We start from the raw sequence: 16,872 nt of genomic DNA on the forward strand, positions 1-16,872 counted from the left end.
GAAGACAAAGGCGGAATCAGCTAATTTAATATCGTACTTATATAACATCATTTTAAACATAGAAATACCCACAACAGATGGAATTAGAAGAGACTGGGAACAAGAATTAGCTATAAAAATTTCAAAAGAGAGCTGGGATAATCATTTACTACAGGTGCATAAATGCTCGATCAATGTACGACATACGCTTATCCAATTCAAAACATTACATAGACTATATTATTCAAAAACTAAATTAAATAAAATCTTTCCTAATGTTTCACCAATCTGTGATAAATGTCTGTGTCAAGAAGCTACCATAGCGCATTCTTTTGTTTTTTGTACAAAAATCCAAAAATTCTGGCATGGAATATTTGATATTTTTTCAAAATTAATTAAAATAAAACTGGTACCAAAACCAGAATGGATCATTTTTGGGATATCGGAATGTAACCCTGAATTAAACGTGTACCAGAAGAATTTACTCAATTACGGGCTAATAATGGGAAAAAAGCTCATACTTAAATTCTGGAAAAATGCGCCCACACCAACAATAAAAATGTGGACATCAAATATGTTTGAAACATTACATCTGGAAGAGATGAGATTCCTCTTAGCAGATAAAGCAAACCAATTCCAAAAGACGTGGTCTACGTTTATGGACCTATTACAAGCATGAGGTGCAATAGTAATTTTAAAAATAAATAAATAAATAAATGGTATCAGGACCTGGCAATGGGAGGTAAAACAACAAAAACAGACTTGGTTGGTAGTCTTTCTGCGGAGTTTAATGTTATAATAGAGCGATTGTCCTTACTTTCTTTTTCTTTCTTTTCTAGGGTCTACTTTCTTACTTCACTTCCTTCTCTAACTTCTTTTCTAAGGGGCTTTCTTTTCCCAACACTCTCTTGCACTTCACGACTCTTGCGCACCTTCTTTACTTTCCTTACTTCTATCTTTTTCTTAAAGCTTAAAAAAAAATGAAGCGGTACAAAAAATGTATTAAGATATATGTGTTGTGTGTTATTGTAATTTACCGTACTTCTAATAAAAATAATAAAAAAAAAAAAAAAAAAGCATTCATAGCAAAATGATTTGAGTATAAGAGCAGCGAGGTTCTACTGCAGTTGTACAGGGTCTTGGTGAGACCACACCTGGAGTATTGCGTACAGTTGTGGTCTCCTAATCTGCGGAAAGACATTCTTGCCATAGAGGTACAGAGAAGGTTCACCAGACTGATTCCTGGGATGGCAGGACTTTCATATGAAGAAAGACTGGATAGACTCGGCTTGTACTCGCTAGAATTTAGAAGATTGAGGGGGGATCTAATAAAAACGTGCAAAATTCTTAAGGGGTTGGACAGGCTAGATGCAGGAAGATTATTCCCGAAGGAAGACAAAAATGCTGGAGAAACTCAGCGGGTGCAGCAGCATCTATGGAGCAAAGGAAATAGGCGATGTTTCGGCCCGAAAACGTCGCCTATTTCCTTCGCTCCATAGATGCTGCTTCACCTGCTGAGTTTCTCCAGCATTTTTGTCTTCCTTCGATCTTCCAGTATCTGCAGTTCCTTCTTGAACACAAGAATATTCCCGATGTTGGGGAAGTCCAGAACGAGGGGACACAGTTTAAGAATAAGAGGGAAGTCTTTTAGGGCCGAGATGAGAAAATCATTTTTTACACAGAGAGTGGTGAATCTGTGGAATTCTCTGCCACAGAAGATAGTTGAGGCCATTTCATTGGCTATATTTAAGAGGGAGTTTGATGTGGCCCTTGTGGCTAAAGGGATCAGGGGGTATGGAGAGAAGGCAGGTATGGGATACTGAGTTTGATAATCAGCCATGATCATATTGAATGGCGGTACAGGCTCGAAGGGCTGAATGGCCTACTTCTGCACCTATTTTCTATGTTTCTATGTTTCTATCTGTAAATTTGCTAATGTTACTGTTAATCCCTTCATCTGAATCGTTAATGCATATAGTAAATAGCTGCGGTCCCAGCACCGAGCCTTGCGGTATCCCACTAGTCACTGCCTGCCATTCTGAAAGGGACCCGTTATCCCTATTCTTTGTTTCCTGTCTGCCAACCAATTTTCTATCCATGTCAGTACCCCACCCCCAATACCATGCGCTCTAATTTTGCCCACTAACCTCCTATGTGGGACCTTATCAAATGCTTTCTGAAAGTCCAGGTACACTACACCCACTGGCTCTCCCTTGTCCTAGTTGCATCCTCAAAGAACTCGGACTGATCCTGCTACTGCTATCCAAATGGGCCTCTATTTCATCTTTTATAGTCAGAGTGAGGCTATTGTGTGGAGGTGGGGATCAGGGAGGGGAGGTGAGGGTGGTGCTGGTTGGAACGTGGGGGTGGTGCCGCAGTTGTCACGGTTCCTGTCCCCACACCCGGGGGGTTGGAACCGCGACACAAACTAACACTCTAGAATGTTGCATTTTGAACGATGCAGACAATGGGCAACGGCACCAGAGGGCGGGACATAGATACAGACACAGACACAGACAGACGCCGTTGGAGGAGGTCGTGTCTGGTGTCAGCTCAGCTATAACCTACCCCCATCTACCATCATCTACTATACTATACTATAGGTGCGGCGGGGACAGGCGGCGACCAGAAGGGGAGTGGGTGAAGTGGCCACGCTCCCGCTCCTTGTTCCTGGCACCGTGGCGAAGCTTCTGCTGCTCGGACCCCGCAGGGACCGGTGAGTCTGTCTGTCTGTCTGTCTTCTGCCGTATCGGTCCCTGGCCCCGCACAGGTGACCGCTCCTCCCTTTCCCTTGGGCCCTGCGGACGGGGGCGGCTCCCAGCCTCACCCCCTTGACTGCCTCCCCTTAAACACTGACCCACGGCAACGCTGTCACAGCCCAGGGGCGCTTCATCGCTGAATGAACTAACCACACACTTTAAAGAAGTATTGTACAAGTTATTGACATTTGTAACTTTACAAAAACTACTTTTAAAGCTGCTTCCACTTGCCCTGCCTGTCAATGACATCACGATGGAATCCCGAATCTCATTGACATAAAATACTAAACAAAATCTGTTTCATTCAAATTCTTCCGTTTTCATTCCGTTTTCATTCTCAATAACGTCACACAGGGAATCCGAATCTCATGGACATAAAACATTGTGTGGGGTTGGGGTGGGATATGGTAGAGGTGAGGAGTGGGGGAAGCAAGCAGGGAGAGGGGTTATGGAGGGAGGAAGCGAGTGACTGAGGGAGTGAGAGGTGATTGAGGGATGAGGAGAGGGGAAAGAAGAGGGAAGGTGAAGAGGCCTGGTGTGGGCCGAGCCTCGAGGCTGTAGCCGTGCCCAGGCTTTGGCCGCGGACTGGGCCCTGAGCGCGGCTCCGAGCCCTGGGCTGGGGTTTGAGCCGGTGTGGGATCCGGGGAGGGAGAGGAGCGGGACCTGGGGCAAGGACTGGGCCGCAGCCTTGTCCTCTCCCTCCCCCAGACCGCAGCCTCAGCCTCTCCCTCCCATGGCTCCAGACCTGTCGACACGTGACGCCTGTATGGTCATGAATAGTCGTCCAAAGAGTCGTACCTTTTCCTGGTCCACGCTGGATCTTCAACGTGTTGAACATTTTTGGCGACCTATGACGGGTGCCGGCAGTCGCCAAAAAAATTGCGTAAGTGGGACAGGCCCTTTAGACTGTTGAGGAAGCCTTGTTTATGGGCTCAGTCAAGTGGGCGCTGTAAAGCTCCACTTGGTTCCAGTTGGATTGTCTGGTCCCTGTATTGTCTTAGATAGACACAAAATGCTGGAGTAACTCAACAGGACAGGCAGCATCTCTGGAGAGAAGGAATGGGTGACGTTTCTGGTCTCAACGCTTCTTCAGGCAGATATCAGGGGAGTGGGAGGTACATAGATAAGGAAGTGTATAGACAAGGAAATCTATAAGTTTCTATAAATCTATAAATCTATAAGAGGAGATGCGAAAGGATTTAAAAGGAGTAAATTGGGACAGTTTGTTTTATGGGAAAGATGTGGAAGAGAAATGGAGTACATTTAAAGGTGAAATTTTAAGAGTACAGAATCTTTATGTCCCTGTTCGGTTGAAAGGAAATCGTAAAAATTGTAAAGAGCCATGGTTTTCAAGGGAAATTGGACACTTGGTTCGGAAAAAGAGGGAGATCTACAATAGTTATAGGCAGCATGGAGTAAATGAGGTGCTTGAGGAGTATAAAGAATGTAAAAAGAATCTTAAGAAAGAAATTAGAAAAGCTAAAAGAAGATATGAGGTTGCTTTGGCAAGTAAGGTAAAAGTAAATCCGAAGGGTTTCTACCGCTATATTAATAGCAAAAGGATAACGAGGGATAAAATTGGTCCATTAGAGAGTCAGAGTGGCCAACTATCTGCAGAGCCAAAAGAGATGGGGGAGATATTGAACAGTTTCTTTTCTTCGGTATTCACCAAGGAGAAGGATATTGAATTATGTGAGGTAAGGGAAACAAGTAGAGTAGCTATGGAAACTATGAGGATCAAAGAAGAGGAAGTACTGACACTTTTGAGAAATATAAAAGTGGATAAGTCTCCAGGTCCGGACAGGATATTCCCTAGGACATTGAGGGAAGTTAGTGTAGAAATAGCAGGGGCTATGGCAGAAATATTTCAAATGTCATTAGAAACGGGAATAGTGCCGGAGGATTGGCGTACTGCGCATGTTGTTCCATTGTTTAAAAAGGGGTCTAAGAGTAAACCTAGCAATTATAGACCTGTTAGTTTGACGTCAGTGGTGGGCAAATTAATGGAAAGAATACTTAGAGATAATATATATAAGCATCTGGATAAACAGGGTCTGATTAGGAACAGTCAACATGGATTTGTGCCTGGAAGGTCATGTTTAACTAATCTTCTTGAATTTTTTGAAGATGTTACTCGGGAAATTGATGAGGGTAAAGCAGTGAATGTTGTGTATATGGACTTCAGTAAGGCCTTTGACAAGGTTCCTCATGGAAGGTTGGTTAAGAAGGTTCAATGGTTGGGTATTAATGGTGGAGTAGCAAGATGGATTCAACAGTGGCTGAATGGGAGATGCCAGAGAGTAATGGTGGATGGTTGTTTGTCAGGTTGGAGGCCAGTGACGAGTGGGGTGCCACAGGGATCTGTGTTGGGTCCACTGTTGTTTGTCATGTACATCAATGATCTGGACGATGGTGTGGTAAATTGGATTAGTAAGTATGCAGATGATACTAAGATAGGTGGGGTTGCGGGTAATGAAGTAGAGTTTCAAAGTCTACAGAGAGATTTATGCCAGTTGGAAGAGTGGGCTGAAAGATGGCAGATGGAGTTTAATGCTGATAAGTGTGAGGTGCTACATCTTGGCAGGACAAATCAAAATAGGACGTACATGGTAAATGGTAGGGAATTGAAGAATGTAGGTGAACAGAGGGATCTGGGAATAACTGCACAGTTCCATGAAAGTGGAATCTCATGTAGATAGGGTGGTAAAGAAAGCTTTTGGTGTGCTGGCCTTTATAAATCAGAGCATTGAGTATAGAAGTTGGGATGTAATGTTAAAATTGTACAAGGCATTGGTGAGGCCAATTCTGGAGTATGGTGTACAATTTTGGTCGCCTAATTATAGGAAGGATGTCAACAAAATAGAGAGAGTACAGAGGAGATTTACTAGAATGTTGCCTGGGTTTCAGCAACTAAGTTACAGAGAAAGGTTGAACAAGTTAGGGCTTTATTCTTTGGAGCGCAGAAGGTTAAGGGGGGACTTGATAGAGGTTTTTAAAATGATGAGAGGGATAGACAGAGTTGACGTGGAAAAGCTTTTCCCACTGAGAGTAGGGAAGATTCAAACAAGGGGACATGACTTGAGAATTAAGGGACTGAAGTTTAGGGGTAACATGAGGGGGAACTTCTTTACTCAGAGAGTGGTAGCTGTGTGGAATGAGCTTCCAGTGAAGGTGGTGGAGGCAGGTTCGTTTTTATCATTTAAAAATAAATTGGATAGTTATATGGATGGGAAAGGAATGGAGGGTTATGGTCTGAGCGCAGGTATATGGGACTAGGGGAGATTATGTGTTCGGCACGGACTAGAGGGGTCGAGATGGCCTGTTCCCGTGCTGTAATTGTTAAATTGTTATATGGTTATAAGTGTATAGATAAGGATATCTCCCACTCCTCTGACATCAGTCTGAAGAAGGATCTCGACAGGAAACATCACCCATTCCTTCGCTCCAGCGATGATGCCTGTCCCGCTGAGTTTCTCCAGCATTTTGTGTCCATCTTTGGTGTAAAGCAGCATCTGCAGTTCCTTCCTACACAAGCCATGTGGACAGGCCAGTGGGGGTGAGTAGGAGGGGTTGGGGGAGACGTGTAAAATCACAAAGGATAGTGAGTGAGGAGAAGTCGTGAGTGAGGACGACAAGGTCACTGTGTTGATGGTGCAGGTTTAAAAGGGTGGCACGGTGGCGCAGTGTAGAGTTGCTGCCTTACAGCGCTTGCAGCGTCAGAGACCAGGGTTTGATCCCGACTACAGGTGCTGTATTTACAGAGTTTGTATGTTCTCGAGACCACGTGGGTTTTCTCCGAGATCTTTGGTTTCCTCCCACACTCCAAAGACGTACAGGTTTGTAGGTTAATTGGCTTTGTATACGTGGAAATTGACCCTAGCCTGTGTGGGGTAGTGTTAATGTGTGGGGATCGCTGGTCGGCATGGACTTGGTGAGCGGAAGGGCCTAGTTTCCGCGCTGTATCTCTGAAATAAACGGAGCTAAACTGAGGTGCAATGTTGTGGGAAGCTTTGCCAGTTGTCACGTGGCCTGTGGCTTGTGTTGTCTGAGATGTTATCTGCTGTTTGGGTACAGGCCTCACATGTTGAGTGGAAGCAGTGTTGGCCCTGCAGCCGGTGCTGGCTGGCGCTAGCCGGTTGAAAAACAAAACGCGCAGATGCTGGAACTCCGAAATGAAAACGGGAGACGCATTGTAGGCTTTGTAGGTCTGACCCAATGTGTCAGTTCACCGATCCTCCATTGAAAGAGACATAAAACAGAGAAACAGGCCCTTCAGCCCTACTCTTAGTCCATGCTGACAAAGGAGCCTTCCCAGGCTGCCCACATTTGCCTGTGTTTGGCCCATATCCCTCTAAACCTTTCCAATCCGTATCCCTCACCAAACATCTTTTAAACATGTAAATCACTTCCTCTGGCAGTTCGTTCCATGTCCCTCTACTCTCTGTTGGAAAAGTCATGCTCCTGTCACCCACGCCTCTGTCCCCAAGTTGTAGATTCCCCGACAATAGGTGCAGGAGTAGGCCATTCGGCCCTTCAAGTCAGCACCGCCATTCAATGTGATCGTGTCTGATCATCCACAATCAGTACCCAGTTCCTGCCTTCTCCCCATATTCCCTAACTCCTCTATCTTCAAGAGCCCTATCTAGCTCTCTCTTGAAAGTATCCGGAGAACTGGCTCCATCGCCCTCTGAGGCAGAGAATTCAACAGACTCACAACACTGTGTGAAAAAGTGTTTCCTCATCTCCGTTCTAAATGGCTTACCCTTATTCTTAAACTGTGGGTCCTGGTTCTGATCATCGGGAACATGTTTCCTGCCTCTAGTGTATCCAAACCCTTAATAATCTTATATGTTTCAATAAGATCCCCTCTCATACTTCTAAATTCCAGAGGTTACAAGCCCAGCCGCTCCATTCTCTCAGCATATGACAGTCCCGCCATCCTGGGAATTAACCTTGTGAACTTGCGTTGCACTCCCTCAATAGCACGAACGTCCTTCCTCAAATTTAGTAATCAAAACTGTACACAATACTCAAGGTATGGCTCACTAGGGCCCTGTACAACTGCAGAGGGACCTATTTGCCCCAATACTCAACTCCTCTTGATATAAAGGCCAGCATGCCATTCGCTTTCTTCACTGCCTGCTGTACCTGCATGGTTACTTTCATTGACTGATGAACAAGGACCCCCAGATCCCGTTGTACTTCCCCTTTTCCCAACTTTCCACCATTTAGATAATAATCTGCCTTCCTGTTTTTGCTGCCAAAGTGGATAACCTCACATTTATCCACATTAAAATGCATCTGCTATGCATCTGCCCACTCAACCAACCTGTCCAAGTCACCCTGCATTCTCATAGCATCCTCCTCACAGTTCGCACTGCCACCCAGCATTGTGTCATCTGCAAATTTGTTAATGTTACTTGTAATCCCTTCATCTAAATCGTTAATATTTATTGTAAATAGCTGCGGTCCCAGCACCGAGCCTTGCGGTACCCCACTAGTCACCGTCTGCCATTCTGAAAGGGACCCATTAATCCCTATTCTTTGTTTCCTATCTGCCAAACAATTTTCTATCCATGTCAGCACTCGGCCCCCAATACCATGTGCCCTGCCATGTGCAGGGATAGTGTGTAGGATGATAGCAATGTGTCCCCCACCCCCTCCCTCTCTGGGCCAGTGGGCAGGGTGCCAGTGCCCAGTGCAGGGCTGCCCCTCACACTGTCTTTCCCTTTGCTCACAGTTAGTGCGGAAGACTGGCAGTGCCGTGCTCGGGCTGAGGCTCGGGGTGGTGGTGCTACGGTGAGGATGTCCCACTGCAGTCCCCGTTTGGCCACCAACGGCTACTACCGGCACAACGACGGCACCTCCAGCAGCAGCGGTGGCTCCACCAAATCCGGCGCTCCCTTTTACATGGAGACTCCCGTCAGGTATGTCTCTCTAACTCTCTCTTGTCTCCTTCCCCCCACCCCCTCCCTCTCGTTCTTTCTTCTCTAAGCTATGCTTCTTTCTAACAGTAAAGATGCAGCCTCCACCCTCGTACCTCACTCAGGTAGCTGTGTATCACAACTCCAACTCCCTTCCCCCCCCCCTCCCTCAGCACCGCCTCCCAACTCCCAATCCCCCCCCCTCCATCCCACACATTCCCGCCCCCCCCCCCCCCCCCCCAACCCCAACTGAACCTTTCCCTACAGGGAAAAGTTCTGGACAAAAACCCAAGGAAAGTTCCAACAGCCTCTTCTTTCCTGCTTGGAATCTCAGGTGGAGGATGATTGGATGTAGGGTATAACTTCCATAGGCCAAGGGCAGGGTTGCCGTGCCAATAAGTTGTTGATGAAACCATTCGGTTGATGGGCTCATGAGGGATGTTGGAGGGAACGTGAACAGGGGCTGCCTGACCCGCTGAGTTACTCCAGCACTTTGTGACTTTTTTTTATAAACCAGCATCTGCAGTTCCTTGAAGAGGGGGAGGGAGGGAGAGAGAGTCATGATATTCCTTAACCCATGTGAAACAATCTTCTTCCCCCCCCCTTTCCCAGTTCTGACAAGCGACTCTCCATCCCTCCCCCACCCAAGTCGCACCAGCTTCTCATTCTCACTTATCAAATGGCTAACAATGGCCAGTTTCCTTTATCATCGTTACTTTTTTGCTTCTCTTTTGCAGTCCTGGTCTGCCTCCGTCCTAAATCATTGCCCTTTATCGTTTCAGGTTGCACAAGAAAAGGTCAAACAGCAAGAGGCCGGAACTTGTGCCTGGTGTCAAACGTTCACCGTCCAACAGTTCAGTCAACAGTCTGAGTAGCTTCTTCAGCAACATCAGCAACATCAGCAACGCCTCCAAGCGCTCTCAGCACTCTCTGCACCTCGTCAGCAGCAGCGGCTGGCAGGAGCCCGACGGTACGTGTCCGGGAAGGGCAGCGCGGGGGGTGGAAGCAGGGCACCGGCACATTTCTTTAGTCAGAGGCTGGTGAATCAGTGGAATTCATTGCCACTGAAGGCTGTGGAGGCCAAGTCAGTCAATATTTTTAAGGCAGATTTAGACAGATTCTTCATGAGTACAGTGGTTACGGGGAGAACACAGGAGAATGGAGGGGTTGCTGCACTGCAGCAGCCTCTACCTACAGCCAGTCTGTATTTCAATCTTTTAAAAAAAATTTAGTTAGTGTAAAGTTTTGTGTTGGGGGAAACTTTAACTTTTCTATGTGGGGGAGGGGGGCAGGGTAAGGGGGAAACCGTTTCCCAGTTTCTTCCTGACGGGGACGCGACTATTTGTCCGAGTCGCGTCCTCGCCCCCCCACCTCGCGGCCTACCAGCTGGATCGGAGCGGCCTTTCCTGCCGGGGACCGGGAACCGGACCAGGGCTGCTACAGCGGCGGCGCAGCGCTGGAGTCTACCTGGGTCGCTGTTTGGAGCTCCGGAGCGTTGGGCCGCTGCTCCAACATCGTGGAGCTCTGGTGCGGAGAGCTTCCAACGCGGGCGGCGCTGAACGGCATCGTGGAGTCCTGGGGCGCCTTGCAGAGGGTCTCCACCCGGCGCGGCCTACGGACTTTGGAAGCCGCCGACTCCGGTAGGAGGGGGCCGACTCTGGTGTCCACGCCGCTGAGGACGTCCCACAGTCCCGACGTCGGACTTGTATCACCCCGGCGAGCGGTCCTGGACATCGGGCCGCCCATAGCTGCAACTGCGGAGGGCTTGGGGAGGCCCTGACCACGAGGAAGGAACTGCAGATGCTGGTTTACACTAAAAAAAAAAGAGACTGACTTTGGTGCCTTCCCACACAGTGGGAAACTTTGATTCTGCTGTGTGGGGATGTTTTATGTTAAATTCTATAGTGTGTGTTCTTTATACCCATTCTGGCTTAATCCATCCCTTCGCCACCTCCAGTTTAAATTCCAGTTGGAATATTTTGGAGGACCCAAGAAGCAAGAACCAAGAACCAAGAATGGGGTCAGGAGGGAGAGATAGTTCTGCCATGATGGAATGTCAGAATAGACTTGATGGGCCGAATGGCCTAATTCTCCTATCACTTATGACATTTTGACGACAGTGTTCTTAAAGCCTTAACCCTTCCCTCCAACAGACTGGTTCAGGGCTTCTCCTTGGTTTAAAGTACCGCGATCACTGGTGCACGTCAGAGACTCGTGCTGCAGTATCTCAGTTTGCGTTGGAAACGAGCCCTTTGGCCCAACGAGTCGGCGCTGACCAGCGATCATCACACAGCTGCTGTGAGACTTTGCCAAACCCGCCGGGTGCTGGGAGGTGGGCAGGCGGGCGGACAGGAGAGGGGCGCACTGTCGCTCTGCTGTGGGGCCTGTGTGTGGTAACACACACGGTTCAGTTACTGTGGGGAGCGTTGGATTGGGGTCTGATGCCCCCTGGTGGTGGGAGGTGACCGACATCGAGCTGCAGTTACTGAAAGGCGAGGGATTATATCTTCCTTTATAGGAAGGAACTGCAGATCCTGGTTTACACTAAAAATGCTGGAGTAACTCAGCGGGACAGGCAGCATGAGGTCATAAGTGATAGGAGCAGAATTAGTCCATGCGTCCCATCGAGTCTACTTCACCATTCAATCATGGCTGATCTATCACTCCCTCCTAACCCCATTCTCCTGCCTTCTCCCCATAACCCCTGACACCCGTACGAATCACAAATCTATCTTCTTTACTCAGAGAGTGGTAGCGGTGTGGAATGAGCTTCCAGTGGAAGTGGTGGAGGCAGGTTCGTTGATATCATTTAAAAATAAATTGGATAGGCATATGGATGAGAAGGGAATGGAGGGTTATGGTATGAGTGCAGGCAGGTGGGACTAAGGGAAAAAAGTTGTTCGGCACGGACTTGTAGGGCCGCGATGGCCTGTTTTCCGTGCTGTAATTGTTAAATGGTTATATGGTTATATCTTGCATTAAAAATATCCACTGACTAGGCCTCCACAGCCTTCTGTAGCAAAGAATGCCACAGATTCACCAACCTCTGACTAAAGACATTCCTCCTTATCTCCTTCCTAAAGGAGCATTGTTTAATTTTGAGGCTATGCACTGTAGTCCTCTACTCTCCCACAAGTGGAACCATCCTCTCCACATCCACTCTATCCAAACCTTTCACTTTTCGGTAAGTTTCAATGAGGTCCCCTTCATTCTTCTAAACTCCAGCGAGTACAGGCCCAGTGTCGTTAAAAGCCTTTCTAGAAAGAAAGAATGCGTGACGTTTCGATCGAGACTCTTCTTCAGACTTAGTCAGGGGAGAGGGTGATCTGGAAGGGTAAGGTGCGAAAACGAGAGATCAAAGGGGACAAAGATGAAGGAAAATGTAGAATAGATAATTGTTAGCTGGGGGAAGGTGACAACGAAGCAAACAAAGATAAAATGTAATCAGGAGGACAGTTAAACTGGCCGGAGAGCAGGGATGGTGGAGGGATAGAGAGAGAGAGAGGGAAAACAAGGGTTACTTGAAGTTAGAGAGGTCAACATCATATGGTTGGGTTGTAAGATGTCCAAGCGAAATATGAGGTGCTGTAATATTTTCCTGTGATTACTTGCCTCGGTAACCTGTATCTGGCATCCAGTAGTCACAGGGCCGTCCAGCTTTGAGGACAGCTATGAAGAGAAATTCAACAGAGCATATGGCATATAGAGCATATAGGGGTGTATTATAGACCGCCAAATGGGGAGCGAGAATTGGAAGAGCAAATATGTAAGGAGATTGCAGATATTAGTAGTAAGCACAAGGTAGTGATTGTGGGAGATTTCAATTTTCCACACATAGACTGAGAAACACATTCTGTAAATGGGCTGGATGGGTTGGAGTTTGTAAAATGTGTACAGGATAGTTTTTTGCAGCAATACATAGAAGTACCTACTAGAGAAGGAGCGGTGCTGGACCTCCTGTTAGGAAATGAGACGGGTCAGGTGGCAGAGGTATGCGTTGGGGGAACAGTTCGGGACCAGTGATCACAATACCATTAGTTTCACAATACCATTAGTTTCAATATAATTATGGAGAGGGTCAGAACCGGACCTAGGGTTGTGATTTTTGATTGGAGAAAGGCTAACTTTGAGGAGATGCGAAAGGATTTAAAAGGAGTAAATTGGGACATTTTGTTTTATGGGAAAGATGTGGGACAGAAATGGAGTACATTTAAAGGTGACATTTTAAGAGTACAGAATCTTTATGTCCCTGTTCGGTTGAAAGGAAATAGTAAAAATCGGAAAGAGCCATGGTTTTCAAGGGAAATTGGACACTTGGTTCGGAAAAAGAGGGAGATCTACAATAATTATAGGCAGCATGGAGTAAATGAGGTGCTTGAGGAGTATAAAGAATGTAAAAAGAATCTTAAGAAAGAAATTAGAAAAGCTAAAAGAAGATATGAGGTTGCTTTGGCAAGTAAGGTGAAAGTAAACCCAAAGGGTTTCTACAGCTATATTAATAGCAAAAGGATAATGAGGGATAAAATAGGTCCATTAGAGAGTCAGAGTGGACAGCTATCTGTAGAGCCAAAAGAGATGGGGGAGATATTCAACAATTTCTTTTCTTCGGTATTCACCAAGGAGAAAGATATTGAATTATGTGAGGTAAGGGAAACAAGTAGAGTAGCTATGGAAACTATGAGATTCAAAGAAGAGGAAGTACTGACACTTTTGAGAAATATAAAAGTGGATAAGTCTCCAGGTCCGGACAGGATATTCCCTAGGACATTGAGGGAAGTTAGTGTAGAAATAGCAGGGGCTATGACAGAAATATTTCAAATGTCATTAGAAACGGGAATAGTGCCGGAGGATTGGCGTACTGCGCATGTTGTTCCATTGTTTAAAAAGGGGTCTAAGAGTAAACCTAGCAATTATAGACCTGTTAGTTTGACGTCAGTGGTGGGCAAATTAATGGAAATGATACTTAGAGATAATATATATAAGCATCTGGATAAACAGGGTCTGATTAGGAACAGTCAACATGGATTTGTGCCTGGAAGGTCATGTTTGACTAATCTTCTTGAATTTTTTGAAGAGGTTACTCGGGAAATTGATGAGGGTAAAGCAGTGGATGTTGTATATATGGACTTCAGTAAGGCCTTTGACAAGGTTCCTCATGGAAGGTTGGTTAAGAAGGTTCAATGGTTGGGTATTAATGGTGGAGTAGCAAGATGGATTCAACAGTGGCTGAATGGGAGATGCCAGAAAGTAATGGTGGATGGTTGTTTGTCAGGTTGGAGGCCAGTGACTAGTGGGGTGCCACAGGGATCTGTGTTGGGTCCACTGTTGTTTGTCATGTACATCAATGATCTGGAGGATGGTGTGGTAAATTGGATTAGTAAGTATGCAGATGATACTAAGATAGGTGGGGTTGTGGATAATGAAGTAGATTTTCAAAGTCTACAGAGAGATTTATGCCAGTTGGAAGAGTGGACTGAAAGATGGCAGATGGAGTTTAATGCTGATAAGTGTGAGGTGCTACATCTTGGCAGGACAAATCAAAATAGGACGTACATGGTAAATGGTAGGGAATTGAAGAATGCAGGTGAACAGAGGGATCTGGGAATAACTGTGCACAGTTCCCTGAAAGTGTAATCTCATGTAGATAGGGTGGTAAAGAAAGCTTTTGGTGTGCTGGTCTTTATAAATCAGAGCATTGAGTATAGAAGTTGGGATGTAATGTTAAAATTGTACAAGGCATTGGTGAGTCCAATTCTGGAGTATGGGGTACAATTTTGGTCGCCTAATTATAGGAAGGATGTCAACAAAATAGAGAGAGTGCAGAGGAGATTTACTAGAATGTTGCCTGGGTTTCAGCAACTAAGTTACAGAGAAAGGTTGAACAAGTTAGGGCTTTATTCTTTGGAGCGCAGAAGGTTAAGGGGGGACTTGATAGAGGTCTTTAAAATGATGAGAGGGATAGACAGAGTTGACGTGGATAAGCTTTTCCCACTGAAAGTAGGGAAGATTCAAACAAGGGGACATGACTTGAGAATTAAGGGACAGAAGTTTAGGGGTAACATGAGGGGGAACTTCTTTACTCCTGTGGTGGCTGTGTGGAATGAGCTTCCAGTGAAGGTGGTGGAGGCAGGTTCATTTTTATCATTTAAAAATAAATTGGATAGTTATATGGACGGGAAAGGAATGGAGGGTTATGGTCTGAGCGCAGGTATATGGGACTAGGGGAGAATACATGTTCGGCACGGACTAGAAGGGTCGAGATGGCCTGTTTCAGTGCTGTAATTGTTATATGGTTATATGATGGGGATACTGACAGCGCCTTCAACTTCTTCCAACAACTACTTGTCGTCCACATCTGGCTACTCCTCCCAGGATGAGCTGCAGGGTAAGTGGAACGTTCATCATCTCACCCCCCATGTCCCTCATCCTGAACAGCTAATGTGCGGCACGTTGCACTATCGGCAGAGAGGACACACTGGCTGGGGCTGGAACAGAGGCTTTAGGGATTTCATATTGAAGTTGGGCAGTGGGGCGGCTGAGCGGGCACTTACTGCGGTGGGTGGTTGAGTGGGAGGGAGGTGTTACTAGGGTGGGGACAGGGTGGGTGGGAGATGTTACTAGGGTGGGTGGGAGATGTTACTAGGGTGGGGACAGGGTGGGTGGGAGATGTTACTAGGGTGGGGACAGGGTGGGTGGGAGATGTTACTAGGGTGGGGACAGGGTGGGTGGGAGATGTTACTAGGGTGGGGGCAGGGTGGGTGGGAGATGTTACTAGGGTGGGGACTGGGTGGGTGGGAGATGTTACTAGGGTGGGGACAGGGTGGGGGTTGGGAGTGGGGGTGCACAGCTCACTGCTGGGGCAGGGTGAGGTTGAGTGGGCTATTACAAGGCGCGGGTGTCAGGACATGGGGTGGGTACATGTGCTGTTACTGGGAAGGGGGTGAGGGACATCTAAGCGGGATGACGGTGGGGAGGGTAAATGGAGCGGGTGGGGTGTGAGGGTCCGTTACTGGGGCAGGTGCGGGGCTGTTAGTGAGGTGGGCTGTGGGCGGGTGAGTGGGCCGTGGACTGACTCTGGGCAGGAGCTGAACGTGTTGTACAGGATTGTAGATTTCCCAGATGCTGGGTTACATCAGGGGGACTGAGCTGTTATTTGGGGCAGCTAATCACCATTCATTCACACACATCCACACACATCCACACACACATATGTACACACAAAAAAACAAACACATAAAATAGGGTGCTGCCATTTGACGACACAAACCCCCCCTGCATAGCGCCTGTTCACCAAGGTGTGGAAAGTGATGCAGCTTCTGCTAAAGAGCATCGTTCCATTGCAATCTCCAGCTTGTATCAGCAGCAACACCCTGTATCCATCCACTTAAAATCATTAATGAATCCACTTCCTGCAGCGTTTTGGAGAGAATATTCTGCATCCTGTCAGTATTGAATCTGTGACCTCTGTTTATTGATCCCTCAATAGCAAAACCTTTCTTGTGTAGAACGCTGCTACAATCTTCAACGTTTGATGGGTCATCTCTTTTACCTTCTCTGTTCTGAGAGATGTCCTAACTTTTCCAAATTACTCTTTACTGCAATTCTAGACACTGTCTAAATCAATTCTTCGGCTTGTTAGTCTGAAGAAGGGTCTCGCCCCGAAACATCACCCATCCTTTTTCAGACAGAGATGCTGCCTGACCCGCTGAGTTACTCCAGAACTTTGTGTCTATCTTAGGCTTTTGCTATCCTTCCTTTAGTTTAGTTTGGAGATACAGCCTGGAAACAGGCCCTTCGGCCCACCGAGTCGGCACCGATCAGCGATCCCCGCACACTAACAGTTGAGCCGTGGGCCAATCAGTTGCATGGTGCTTTTGTGAACAGCAGCACAAACATTGGGCCATGTGGCCCTTGGAACATTGTAAACCTTGAGAGAGAAGTTTGCTTTGTTGACATCTTGCACTTCTTTCCTCCCCCCCCAGGTTTGGCGTACTCTGAATTGTTCTCTCCCCTTGCCAAGCTGTGGGGCTGGATCTCGCTGCTGACTCCAGGTACCTGCATCACTAATCTTCCCTCTTCTGTGGTCCATGGACCCAAAACTCTGCTCCAGTCAACCAGTGCCCTGCTGATACTGGACCCAGTGGTGAGGTAGAGCCCGCTGCTCCCTCCTTAAACTGCCAGGGTTTGCACAAGGCCTGGTCCCCAGTGCT

The 16,872-nt window shown here is 46.9% G+C and overlaps 1 long non-coding RNA gene across 1 annotated transcript; it reads left to right on the top strand.

Moving 5' to 3' along the window:
• The first annotated feature begins 9,406 nt into the window (after positions 1-9,406).
• On the top strand, positions 9,407-16,715 carry LOC116978727. Its single transcript, XR_004413523.1, has 3 exons — positions 9,407-9,632; positions 14,979-15,047; positions 16,645-16,715. It is a non-coding gene; the product is annotated as an uncharacterized LOC116978727 (long non-coding RNA).
• The last annotated feature ends 157 nt before the right edge of the window (positions 16,716-16,872 follow it).

This window comes from Amblyraja radiata, chromosome 11, assembly GCF_010909765.2.
Source record: "Amblyraja radiata isolate CabotCenter1 chromosome 11, sAmbRad1.1.pri, whole genome shotgun sequence".
NCBI lineage: Eukaryota > Metazoa > Chordata > Chondrichthyes > Rajiformes > Rajidae > Amblyraja > Amblyraja radiata.